This window comes from Argiope bruennichi, chromosome X2 (genome assembly GCF_947563725.1).
Source record: "Argiope bruennichi chromosome X2, qqArgBrue1.1, whole genome shotgun sequence".
NCBI lineage: Eukaryota > Metazoa > Arthropoda > Arachnida > Araneae > Araneidae > Argiope > Argiope bruennichi.
In genome coordinates, this window is record NC_079163.1 from 130,615,661 (window position 1) to 130,630,102 (window position 14,442).

The 14,442-nt window shown below is 27.9% G+C and overlaps 1 protein-coding gene across 1 annotated transcript in view; it reads right to left on the bottom strand.

Annotated features, from left to right (window-relative positions):
- Positions 1-5,827, bottom strand: part of LOC129960231 (ras-related protein Rab-5B-like) — a 117,990-nt gene extending 112,163 nt beyond the window's left edge. The window contains exon 1 of the mRNA XM_056073487.1: positions 5,807-5,827. The gene's annotated coding sequence lies outside the window, so the exon portion shown is untranslated. The remainder of the gene's footprint in view (positions 1-5,806) is intronic.
- Between the last annotated feature and the right edge of the window lie 8,615 nt (positions 5,828-14,442).

The following is a 14,442-nucleotide window of genomic DNA, read 5'->3' on the forward strand; positions in this document are numbered from 1 at the left end:
AATACAAAAGATCAATAGCATCTATGATAAATTTGGTATATAGATTGAAAATCTAAAGTGTCAAAGAATTGGCTATGTACTTTCACATGCATTTGAAACTCCCGAACGCAGTAACTGAAATCTATGAAATTCGGTACGTGATTTTGTGACTAGAACAGTAATTTCGTGTCAAATCTGGTTTCATTCGGTTGGATAAAAGGCCTCATATTCGAGCTATAGATTCATGCCAATGATTTACATTTTGTAATTATTGTTCGTTAATGAACGACATTATCCGAGATCTGCAGGCTGAGGGGTATAAAGCCTTTATTGGAGAATATACGAGAAATATTCGGGAAGACAACTCTCACTAGTTATTTAGAATTCAGTCAGAAGAGCAAAATGAATTTGTCTTATAAAGGAATTGATCATTAACAAAGCTTCAGTTATTGCGCTTAGTAAGAAATTACTGCGTGCATGTATTTATTTCATCATTGCGCGCAAATAATAACGCCCCATTTGAAACTATATGAGGATTATTTTGAGTAGGCCATGTAATTATGAAGAGAGCTGTATCATAGCGACCATGAGTCTCTCTTCAACTACAGAAACCTTACCAATCTCCAGCCTACCACGACGCAGCCTAAAACATTTAATTTCACATTAAATAATTAAAGGACATTCAAATATGCAGTTATCGATTTTAGATTATAGAAATAAAAGTATGTAGCGCATCACTATATTAAGAAAGGGCACATTTAATAAAAATTATTCATTGAAATTAAAATAAGAAAAGACACGTTCTTTTAAAATAAGCAAAAGTAAAATGTGAGCCTTGCAAGTTGTTAAAAAAAGTTATGCAATATGGAGAATTCTTTGGAAGGCTACAGAATTTAACAAAATTCATCAAAAGTCGTCATGTTAAAAGACAGATATATAAAAATGAAATATTGAGTAAAAAAGAAAAAGTGTCTTTTTAATCTCAAAATCAAATTGCAACTTTACAAACTGATAGAAAAAAACTATGTAATATGAATCGTTCGAAACTTCTTTGGAAAGAGGCAAGGTCCATTGAAAATGAGCGCAATTCATGAAACCTCATTGTTAGAAAGGCATGTACAGAAACAATAGGAAAAGTTGGTGTAAAAGGTGAAAACTTCTCATATAATACTTCACTCAGAAACACTTTGAAAGATATTATTTAGAAACGATTTATATAATTCTTACTAAATTTCTTATAAATAACGAGGATAAAATTTATTTTATTTAAAGAAATGAAAAATCTTTCAAAAACTGAAGAGCCTTTAAGGCATTATATTAAACAATTCTCAGTTTTGGATTTGTAGCCTGAAATTTAGAAAAAAACAATTTTAGAACTAAATTTAAAAATAAATGACCCTCTTCAGTTATTTATTTATTACTATCAAAGTCAATAAATTGCTGAAAACAAAAATTCCATTCATAATGTTGAGACTAAACTCTTCTTTTTATTCAGTGTCTTTTGAAGGACACTTCGCCTTGGCTGCAGACTTTGCATTGATGTTCAACCAAAATTAAAGTGAAAGTTATTAACATACTTAAATATAAGAAAGATGTCAAATGAAGTGTGTATTTCAAACCAGTAAAAACGAACATCTAGTAAATGTTTGCAGCTCTCTAAAATTTTTATTGCATAGCCTGTGGAACAAGAATCGCAGATTGTAGTTTAAACAGAATACTTTGAAGAGATTCGTAAATATATTTCAATCATTGCTCTGATAGTAAAAGTAAAATCATTTGTCAAAATTTATAAAGAGTATTATAAAAAAGCATAGTAATGGCTTTTTAAGTAAACATTTTTGTTCACAGAAAGCATCTATCTTTTTCCTTCTTACTAATCATTTCATTTATATAGCGGATGTGTGAAACAATTACATTGTTTTAGTTTTATTATTTATAGTAGAGTTTCTATTCAAAGAACTACGAATTTTCTACTGAATATTGGTTTGAACGATTTTCAAAAGATAATTACTTTATAACGAATTTATACTCTATTTTTATCAGCAAGTTTACAACTCACTTTTTTTCATCTGCGACATCTCATTATAGACTATCCAATAAAATAAACTGCATTGATTATCGTAAAAATCATAACATCTATAAGACATAACAGTTGGTGAATTAGGTAAAAGCTGTTTAATTTTCATCAGGTTGATAAAAGCATCGTGATTACTGAATATCCTACTGATTATGCCATATTGCTAATTACTATGAAAGATAATGAAGACACTACAGTGCGCGATGAAGATTTTAATGTAAATAATATTGAAAAATCTTCACAAAAAGCAATACTAATAATGTTTCATACAATACGAAAAGAATTAGAATTTCAAAAAAATATTACAGATTATTCATTTTGATTAGTTAAGTAGAATATATAGTTAGTATTTAGTTAAGTAGAAATTCAAATGGTTTATAAAGGCTTCACTTAAAAGAACCAAAGCAGAATTAGCCGATTTTCAGTGTGAGACATTTTAAAAATGACAGTGAACTTCAAATATATTTATGAGTTTGAAGTTACAGAGATGTCAATTTAAAAGGACCGATATTTTGGAAGAAGTCTAAGATTCAAATATGCAGTTCAATAATGTCCACACTTTTAAACACCAGAAGAAAATTCCGATTCAAAATATTGGCATTGGATTTTTTTAAAAGTTAGCTTTGGAAAAATATATATGAAATTTATTTATCTATTTTCAAAAGGAAAAGTTTTAGGTCATCGGTAAAGCTCCCATTAACCTTCAACGCCAACATATTGCACCATCAAGCTAATACAATGCATACTTATTGATATTCCAGCATATCATGCTGGTACTATAGGTGCACTAAAACACAAATGGCAATGAGATGATACTGACATTTCAAAATTCCCATGCCATCTTGGGGGCATTTATCTCATTATCACACCAATGAAGTCACGAAAAAGAATAGATCCTCAATAGGACTAAGATTCAAACCCACCATGAAAGGGATTTTCAAACCACCTCCTTTATTAAACTCCGCCGTTTATGTAAGAACATTTAGATATACCAATAGGAGCCACTAATACAAAATGAAGAAAAATTAGATTATAACTACGAATATATTGGTTTCCAATGTTAGTTTGATCAATCACTTGCCTTCCTCTGCCATCTGATTTGAATAGTGATCAGGTTCACTTGCTGGTACTAATTTTATTAAAAAATTAATGAAAATCCCTTTATAATCTGCACAAATATTTTGAAAAAAAAGAGAATCATATATATATATATATATATATATATATATATATATATATATATATATATATATATATATATATATATATATATATATATATATATATATATATATATATATATATATATAAACAGGAAAATAAAAATGCAATTGCATCAAATTTTTTCAACTCCCTGCCACTGAATTGTTTCCAAAAGAGCCTTTGTGAATGTTCATTGTAGGTTTCCATTGTCTCTAGCATTCAATGGAGGGTTAAACTGAAGTAATAATTTAACCTGTTTTGAATAGAAACATAGAGCTGTTGAATTATGAATGTCATGATGTTAGTAACACTTCACGGTATTATTTTTTGTTCTTTATATTTCGAACTGAAGGTAAATGGTTCAAGTACGAAAACGCAAAATGTTAACATTGTGCTTCTATAAGCTGAAGGGTTTCAGCAATATCGCAAATGCTTTCCAAAGTAGAAAAGATCGAAATGAAAAAATCAATAGTCATAAAATGTATCGCGAAATTATATATCCCTCTTACAGCACTGATTCCAAGTTTCAAAATTTTAAAAACACATTAGTATTTTAAGTACAGTACTTTAAACTATGCGCAAAAGTCATACGTAACAACGTTCTGTCATTTTTGACCTCGACATCGCATTAGCTGAACATACTGATTCATTTAAGGTGCAAAAAGTAAGGAATTTTATAACAGAAAATTGCTAGGACAAGTGACTGAACTGTTAGTTAACTGTGTGATTTCATTCGTTAATAAAATGAATAATAAGAATAAATGTGTTCATTTTGAAGTAAAACTAAGTAGATGAGTAGGTGCCAATTGTGTGAGCACACATTTGAACCTACTATATCGAATGCTACAATAAAGCCGAATTTGATCATTTGTGTAGTATTCGACTTCTTTTTTTTTATCAGGAGCCTTTTAACGAAATGATATGGAAATAAATTCGCATGATAATATATATTTCTAAAGAAACGTTTCATTCCAATTGGAATAATAATAATTTCAGGACAAGAAAGTGTGATGCCAAAGAGGAGCCTTTCCTAGATTCCTTTGTTTTACAGAAAACACGTTATTTTTTAGGTCATTTTGTTTCCTTCAGCAATTTCTTGAGCTCTTTTTTAGGCTCAACAAAAAGAATGGGAGTGAGTCTACAAAAGCATTTATTTTCGAAATTATGTAATGATCTAGTCACACAGAATAAAATGAAGAAGAATGTCGCTCATTTCGTAATCATGATTTTCTAACAAGTTTCGAAATTTCATTACAGCTCGATAAGACCCTATGTTGCTCGATATCTGTATAAATTAATATAGAGTCTTGCATATATAAGCGAGGTATTTATAATATGAACAAGTTTATTCGCATTGAATGCATTGTTTTTCAAATAATCTAATAATCTTATTAACACAATGACACTTAACATTCATTGATAACAGAAATGCACAGTTATAAAAGAATGGAAAGCAGAAATGAAAGCTAATCCAAAGAAGCTCACAGAAAGAGAAAATGACGTCAATTTTACCTGCAAGCAAATAACAAAATGTTTCCTAATCATATCCGAAATGCAATCATGACTTCAAAATTTGTTTTTAAAGAATATCAAGCATTGATATTTCTTGTGTGAGATCCAGTTTCATTAAAAGTCTCCAATGATTCTTTTCAGTTCTTTTTTTATTATACACAAAAGCTCATACTTCAAAATAATTAGACTGCAATGTTTTAACTATTCAATGCATAATCAAGGGAAAGTCACACCTGCTGAGTGGCAGCTGTTTTTCATTCTGTTAAACTGTATTTCACATTAAGAATTTTATTTTTAAAATGGCATAAACTTCTAAGGATTTTTTTAATGTTTATAATTTCAAAACGATTGCTTTAGCTTTTCTAGAATTTATGTGTATGAAAAAAAAAAAAAAATTGAAATTAATTCTACGAAATTTATCAGCCTACGAAATTTATCATGAAAATACATTTGAAACGTAATTAGCTTGGCTTTTGAAAATTGAACTTAAAGGAAATTCTCACTGCCGGGCAGCAAGAATATAATGACATGCTGTGATAAAATAAACAAAAATGTCATTTTTATGGGTGAAGCTGAAAATATTTGCACACATATTTTGCAAATTGAACATTGAAATCGATGGAAGTACACTTTGTAGCATATAGAAAAAAAATGTAATAATATTTATTAGTAATGTAATATTTTTAATTAATAAGATGTTTTAAATTCTACATTTTAATATATGATGTAAAATTATCAAAAAATGTAGCCTTCAATGAAACTGTACAAAAATAATTAGGACAATTATTTCAAGAAAATAATTTTATAATTTTCGATTGAGAATAATTATTTTTAAAGAAAATATTTAAAACTTTTAAATCAAAACTGTCTAAAATAAAAAAAAAGGTAGGGTTAATGAGTTCACTGATTTCCACATTTATAATTATTATTGAGAAACACAGCAAGTTCACAGAAAAGAAAAATTCAAATTATTGGCACCAACCTGACAGCAAATTTTTTAATCACGGAAAAAACAATGTAAAAATATTTACTTACATATTCGTAGAAAAGATTATTTTCTTCCAAAAAATTAATTGATTCTAGTCCAAGCTTTAACTAAAATAATCAAAATTTTATAGAATTAATTTGAATTTCCTTTCAAATTTTCAAAAAAAGAATTTCCTTTCAGCTAAATTTCCTTTGTTTGACTCGTTCTACGAAGGTTCGGCTACCTTATCTGACACATCGTCTGATAACAATCCCATTTTAAAAGTCGTTGACACAAAACTTGTGACTCAGTCTTGGCCTAGAAACTAAACAACTCGTATAACTGTTTCTATAGGCCATAACTCAAGTACAAAACAATGAAAGAACTCATCATGATGACAATAAACCCAGAAATGAGATGTTCTTGTATCTATCTCTGAAAACGAAAGGAATACATAGGTTACTTTCTCCTTTTATGTAAAAAAAAGGTGATATGGTGAATGCGCGCGACACCTGTATTTTACATACTCGGTGAATGCAAAATACCAGCTGCCACAGTGCGGCTAAACGAAAACCTCTGTTTAGGGATTTTTATTTTGTATAGCGATAATCAACAATAGATGAACTCGAGCTTCTCTACAAGGATAAAAAAATGTTGAAGAAGTCTTAGTGCACAATTCGAAATGAATGAAAAACTCTAGCCTGTTGTAGTTTCTGCGCATTCATTTTGGTGACATTCATTTCTGTCTGTTAACAGTAGATGTGGTATGCGATCCTTGGTTGTTTTTGTAATTTAAAATCTAAGGGGATGCTCCAACATAAAAAATGGTGAAAACTAAAAAGTTCTTATTCTAAGTTTGGTATAAGTATGTTCCTTCCATGTTGTTATTATGAGTCAGAGGGAAAAAAAAGGACAATGGATGTTTTTCTCTATATAAAAAAATAAAAACAACAACGACGGAATGAAATTTAATTCTCTTTTTTTCTGTTGTGCTGCATAACCGATCTTGGAGTTAATGAAAGGGAATTTTTAGAATTGAATTTCAGGTCTTGTTTTGGCTCGGGAAATTATTTTATTTTAAAGTTACCTATTACTTACCTTTAGATTTATCCATTTGATAAGGACCATTGTTTAAAAGTAGAAGCAAACTGTACAGTAGTTCATTATTTCTGATTAAAAACCGTAAGAACAGCCTTTCTAAAATTGAGAATTGTCTAATATAAATTCAACTGAATTATAGATTATGTAACAATATCATTACAATATTATAACCAAAAACTGTAAACCAAGAAAAGGCTTTAAACTATGCAGTGATGATTATGTAATAATTCAAGCAAAAACATTTTTATTAGTGAAATCAAAAATAGATTTTGTAAAAATGTATTTATTTTTAGTCGTGAATTGGTAATGAATTATTACATATATCACGAATCAATTTTCCTTCAATTCCTTACGAAGTAGTGCAACTCTCATTTGTTATAATTCATTTTATTGATGAACAGATCATTTGCAATATTCATTGAAACAGGTAATGGGATCGAGATTACAAAAGTGTGCAAAATTTGAAAAACCTAACACATTAGAAACTTGGAGAAAAATCGGCTTGATATTAATTTTCTTATACCACATTTATTTATTTTTGAAGTTCAGAGAGTAGCACAGTCTATGTTAATTATAATATAACGTGACGTGTATCCAAAATCATGGGTTCGTGGTATTATATCAGTCCTGTAACATTATAATTACTTTCACTATTTTCTTAAAGAAGCATTTTCTTCGCGAATTCAGGTAGTTTAAGAGTCATTCATTAAGTTGCATTGAAATTTTTAAAAAAAAACCGAACAGAAATATTTTTATCTATTCAAATATTTTGGACTTCATTATTAAATAAAGCCTGAAAATGATTCGAAATATCCTTTAAATCATGCGCATGAACGTCGTCTGCTTCTTATGAATTTTTTATTCGATGCAAAAGAGTAACAACTGCTTATTGGTGTTATTGATTATTTATAATAGTATTTTAAATTACTCGTTTTCAAAAATATATCTTATTCCGAACGAAAGTGATAAACATTAATTGAACACAATCGTGTTTGGAAATCGCATGCATAATTAAGATTTAAGATCTGCTGTTTGTTAATCCCCCCCCCTTTAAAATGAATTGTGCATGTAAAGAGCGCCAAACAATGCATTTAAAAAAAAATCAACGAACATAATTTCGAATGAAATACAGAACACTCTTTGAAATTGAAAATTTAGATTATTTTTTATTTTTTCCACTTGAAATACAATCGCTGTTTTAATGATTTTGGGGTGAAAAGCTGCATGATATTTACGTCCTGGTATTAATTTCAACTGCAGATTTGATGGCAGAAAACAAGCGTTTATCAGCACATTACTTTAACATTAAAAATTTTATCACAGACATAACAGATTATATGTGTCACTTTCGGCAACATCAAAAGCATTTCCTTTTGTATAAATTTTTTTGTTATCCATTTTGACGAAATGAATATATTGTCAGGCGGAGAATATAGTTTTTATCGGTGAAACTTTCGTATCCGTGTACCTTGTAATGAAACGAATGTTAGAAATAACAAATAAAATTTCATAAAAATTATTAAGGTTTCATTAATACGATTTAATGAAAGCAATTCTATCATTTTAACTAACCTTCTTCATTCTTTCTTCTGCCATTCATTCTTTCTCTGTTTAATATTCATTTATTTTCCAACAACTGTACATTTCCTTTGTGTTTTATATGGATATTAAGTGAACTCTATATCCTTGCTTTGTATTCAATATTGATATTTAATTTAAAATTTTAATAATTAATACCAATAATGTATGCGATTTTTTAATGAATGTAATTCGGCATTTTTAAATTTCCTTCTTTCATTTGCAGTTTTATATTCATTTATTTTCAATAACTGTACATTTTCTTTGTGTTTCATAATGATTTTGAGTAAATTTCGAATCCTTGCTTCATATACAAACTATTGCTTTAAAATTATAATTATAAACACCGATTCTTGTATGAAAGCTCTACACAGGATGATCATGTAGAGGTTTGATACAAGAATCGGCTTTAAAATAGAATTTGAGGAGTTGAAAGTTAAGCTTTGAAAACTCTGTCCACCCAAATTTACTCAAATGTGGTCTATATCATAATAGAACAAAATATTCATTAATATTTCTATAATATCTTCATAACATTGTGTAGAAATGATAATATTGAATAACATCATATATTTATACTTTATACTAATACGGCATGCATACTGAGCATAAAAATTCGACGCAGATTTAAAAACGATAGTTGGAATTTTTGTCACTAACTGCAATATGACTCTGTAATTGCAGTTGGCACCATAATTAATCACGATATTTTATGGCCATTCTGTGTATAAAAATCAACGAATCCGAGAGTGTTTTTCTTGCAGCATCGCTTTACAATATCAAATCATTTTCGTAATTAAATTCCTAATTAGTATATTATAAATTTTATTAGTGCAGTAGTTAATTAATAGTTAGCAAGTATAAATCAACGGTTCCACATGATAACCACAGACATTGGGTGGGATCAGGTCTGGATCCCACAATCATAAGTCTGGAATTTCGAGATTCAATCAACAGCAGTAAATGGGCCTCATTTGCATGGCCATAAATAAAATTTGCCTAGATTATCAGCAATAAAACCTAATATAGTATTCAAATTTCTTCCTTATTGTTTTAACGTGCCATTCTTTTAAATTCTCTTTCAGTATTATATTAATTTTATCTAGTTTAGAAAGATCTAGAATATTTTTTCAAATATGCAAGTAAAATGCTTGATTTGCATGATTTTATTATCTTCTTTGATAACAGAAGTTTGTAATAGTTGCATGATGTTTATTTATGTGGAAAATATCTCCCCTTCCGCATAGCCGTGTTTAAACAAAACACCAACTTATTATATTAAGTAGAAGTGTACTGCTTCGAACATACTATCTTCGAAACTATATCTACGGATGCGTGATTTTGCCCTAGCCAAAAAATTCCGATGGTCATTGAATTGTTCTCCTTTTGAAACGATGCTGACATTACATACTAATGAAAGTAAATAGAAGGCAGTCAATACTGTAATAAAATCAATCTCATTTGTTAGGTTTTATGTTGTGTTGTGGCTTAATCACCAATTATTTACATTAAGTAGCAGTCTGGAATAATTTCGATTCTGAAAAATACGGAAGGATGCGTGATTCTCCCATTCGTAAGAGACTTTGAATGGTCACTGAATTGTTCTCCACTTTAAAAGAAACTCCGATGTTGTCTTAATGCACTTCAATAGAACGCAATCAATGCTATATTACATGCGATCCTACTTGCAAGGTTTCATGCTGCATTGTAGTTTTGTTAATAACTATTCGATTAGGAAATAAATATGTCCCTCAGTATTATATATGAATGAAATGAGTCCAGAGAATATTGTGCTTGCTCTCAACTATATTTCAATTTATTTAAAAGACAGAGATTTTCAAGAATTCGATTTTCGGATTCATGTTTACTTGTATTGTAATAGCTCAATGAAATTGATTAGATGTTTTAGATTCTCAGCGTCTGCTTCTTGTTTCCGGTTTCAAATATAATCTGCACTATAAGATATTTTTTTCTTATTATTAAAAGCTTATATTAAATAATTAAAAAAAATTATGACAAACTTTTTTTAATCTGATTCTGAGGAATTAAATTTTCTAACGCTACTATGTACAGATTATAGTCACCATATATTAATGAATAATTTTAACAAGGTATGTGAATTCCTTTGAATATCAAAAAATTTATGTTCTCGACCTTGGATCATTAAGTGACTAGTGAGATAACCACCCATTCTGGATTATACAGGAAAATTCCAATATGTGATATTTTGTCCCAGATTAATGTTCTCTAGAATTTAAGTTTAAAAATTTTAGACTTTTTATTTAAAACGTAATATATTGCTATCAGAAAAAGTGACGAAACTGTTACGTTCTTAATTCTACTTTTCCATTAAATATTTTAATAGTGAAAATCTTTTAAAGGAAATATTAATTATATTTCCAGTGAATTATTTATCCAGTGAAACTAATTCACTGGAGTTAATTTTTCGCATTCAGTACTAGTAATTTTGTTACACATTTTGCTGAGAAAAAAGCTGGTTATTAAATTAATTTTAAAACTGGTTAAGAATTTTTAATTATTTTGTTTAGATCACTTTTAAAATAACCTTTTAGGATGAAAATAGAATCATAAATATATTAATACCATAATCGTTCATTAAATAAAAGTAATATTTTTACTTGATACAGGGGAGGAATTCTATAAATTGAATTTCAGTACAGTTCAAGTCTGAAAAGTAAAGATTAAATTGCCGTTTACCATTTATTTTTTTTCGGTTTTGATAAATATTAGATTACTTAATTCTGAAAAAGTGAACGCCAAAGTTGAATACAAGCAAATATTCTAATAAATGAGAATTGCTCTCCTTAACACCAGAAGTATGTGCACATATATTAAGAAGTCAAAATTGAAATTGTGCATATTTTGTCAAATGTTCGAGAATGAAATTTTCATAAACAAATGTTTCTGAATGAACGTGCCAGTAAATTATTATCTCATTTAACGCACAGATTTTTAATGAATGCCCAGTTTTGAATACCCTGAAAGTTTACTGGTAGAACTCGAAGGAGTCGTGAGAAATGAGACTTTGAAGATTTCTTTTAAAATACTTTCAGTTAAAGAAGTGTATAAAATGAATTACTTTACTAAGTCTCTATGTCATCCAATACTTTTTTAACTGCGAGGAATGAAAGAAAACCCAGTCAGCTAATAAATGAATCTAAATGCGATAAAGTATTAAAATACCCCGTTAAAAGTAAATAAATAAGCAGAGTTTCTAATGAATTAATTTCCATTGAGCGAAATTTTCTATTTAAAGACCTTTACATTATATTTAGTATATGTATTAAGAAAGATAATTTCTATAAAAGGAATTCTTTTTGACAATTTTTTTTCGTTTTCTTTTTTACAACGTTGGACGATTTTTGTTTGTCGAAATTCTCGACGAAATTATAGTAAAAATGATAGTTAGTCGAAATAATAATGAAATACGGCTGGATCTAAGACATGAAAGAAATTGAAAAAGTGAATAGAAATGCCTAGTTTTTACATGTTGCTAAAGGCGTGCATTGTTGAATATTCTATGAGGCATGATATTTTGCAAAGTATTACGAATTGCAATGAAAAGACATAAGTGAGTGATGTAGTTGATTATTAGGAAGAATGGGTTTAAAACTTATTCGTAAGAAGAAATGTTTTCAGATTTTGATAAAATAGCAAAAAGACTACAAATTTAAGAAAATATTACAAATGATGGTTTCAATTTCTACAAAAGTGTGAACATTTTTAAAAAAAATTGCGCTTTTTATAATCTTGTGCAAAGCAGGATTATGAGCTTTTTACTGCAAAAAAAATTATGTTCAAGTCAATAAAACGAATAAATAAAGTTTTATTTATATATATTTTTTAAGTTTTTATAATTTCATTCACAAATTTTGGTTTAACAAATCCTTTTATAATGAAATTTCAAGTGAAATAATGTGACTTTTTTTAAATTGACTCTACTAGAATACGTAGAATTTTTTTCAACCCTTTTGTGGTTACCACATAAAATTATGAATAATGGACAAGACTATGAGTGACACAAGTGTTCAGATTTTTATTTTCCGAATCCCTCTCATGAGAGTTTTGTGCTTCGTAGTATAGAGAAGAAAGCGTAATATGCATTTCGAAAGCCTTTTTTTTTTTTTTTTTTTTTTTTTTTGACTGATTGAAACCGAAATTTGGCATAAACTACTGTACCAAATTCCATGCATTTACGTTGTTGCATTTTAGAATAATGCCGTATAGATGTATACGGATGTGCAAACCGACATATGACGAATATTATTTAAAATATGATATGGGTCTGTTTTTTATATGCTAAAACTGTGTACCACATTTTACTGATCTATCTTTTTATATTTTTGAAGTTATCAGGCTTCAAAACAAAACAAAACAAAAAAATCACAAATTTTCTACGAATGAATTTCGTTGAAGTTTCGATTTTTTAAAAAAAGGCATAAAAACTATATACCAAATTTTATCTGCCTGATTAAAAAGGTTTATAGGATCGCAGTCCTCGTCATCTAATCGTAGCTCAAATTTAAGAGATCCGTTCCGAAATAGTGCTGATATTGCTGTTAAACGGGATGTTAATATAACTAAACTAATCTAAAATTACTTAGAATAATTGTTTTACCTTTAATGGAGTCTAATTCCAAAAAAATGTAGCCTATTTAACTTATAATTTGTTTTTAAGATAAAGTTTAATTATATGAAGGGAGTTTTTTTTCTTTTCTATATTATTAATGCCTAAAAACTCCAAATGTTAAGAGGATTTTTTTAAAAATCTGATTAAAAAATTTTAATATTCCAAGCGTTATAATTTCAAACATTTTATAATTTAATATTTCATTTTTTGTCGTTTAATAATAAATTTGGGACAAATATAGATATTATTTTGTTACGTCGTTTAAAAGTTAATTTTCAGGACATAATTTTATGCATGCGTAGAGAATTTTCATTTTCATTTTTTTTTCATTTCATTTCATTTTGTTTCTATTCTGCCTGCCCTTATTCTATTATTTTTTTTAACTAAAATTTACCTTTAAACTTTCTAGATGCAAACCATCCCATCTGAACTCCTTCAAGATAGACGAGTTGATTTAATTTAGAATATAAAAAGAATCGTTTTCATTATTTATATGCAAAATTCTCAAAAGTTAAGACTCATGGAAAAGTTAAAATTGTAAATTTGATGAAAACATCCATTTCATAAATAGATAAATAGTTATTGAATACTTTTTACTTTCCTGGATCCATTAGTTTTACTTTTCAATTAAGGTATGTGACTATGGTAAAAAGTCGATTTCATTTGTAAAATTATAATTTTTTTTAAATTTAATTTTCTTAATGTTTTAACAGGTTTCTTTATAAAAACCTTATAATTTTGTTTTTAAATCTATTTTTCGGAAAGTTACATTGATTTTTTCTTTGCATTTACATATGGTTTAATGTTATTTGACATCTTTAGATGCTATTTTGTGAAATTCTAATCTTTGATAAAAATTTTTTTTACTAGAAACCTTATAAATTAAAATCTAATATGCATTTTTTGTTCAAATTTGGTTTAATAATTTTTCAATATGTTCTGCAGTTCCTGAACTAGATAATAAGTAATATATGCATTTAGTTTATAGTTGTTTGAGTGCTTCACAATGTGAAAAAATTGAAACTTTCGTGCTATTCATCTATAGAACCTCAATAATTAAAGAATGGGTTCACATACTATTTATTTTACCATTTATTTATTGCCATTTATTTTTTAGTTCAAGAACTAGACAATATATTACTTAAAATAGCGTTAAAATTTTAAACAAATAATTTGGTAAATCTCTAAACTCGAAGATTTTTGCTTTATACCTCTTTTTATCCTGAAACCTTTTCCAGTTTTTTTAAAAAAAACTTTTGCCTTTTAACAGATATTTTTTCAATCATTTTTATGCCAATATTCAAAAATATAATTATTTTTGAACGTTTTCAAAAAATTCATCTCGAGTCTAGTCACATGCCTCAACAACGCTTC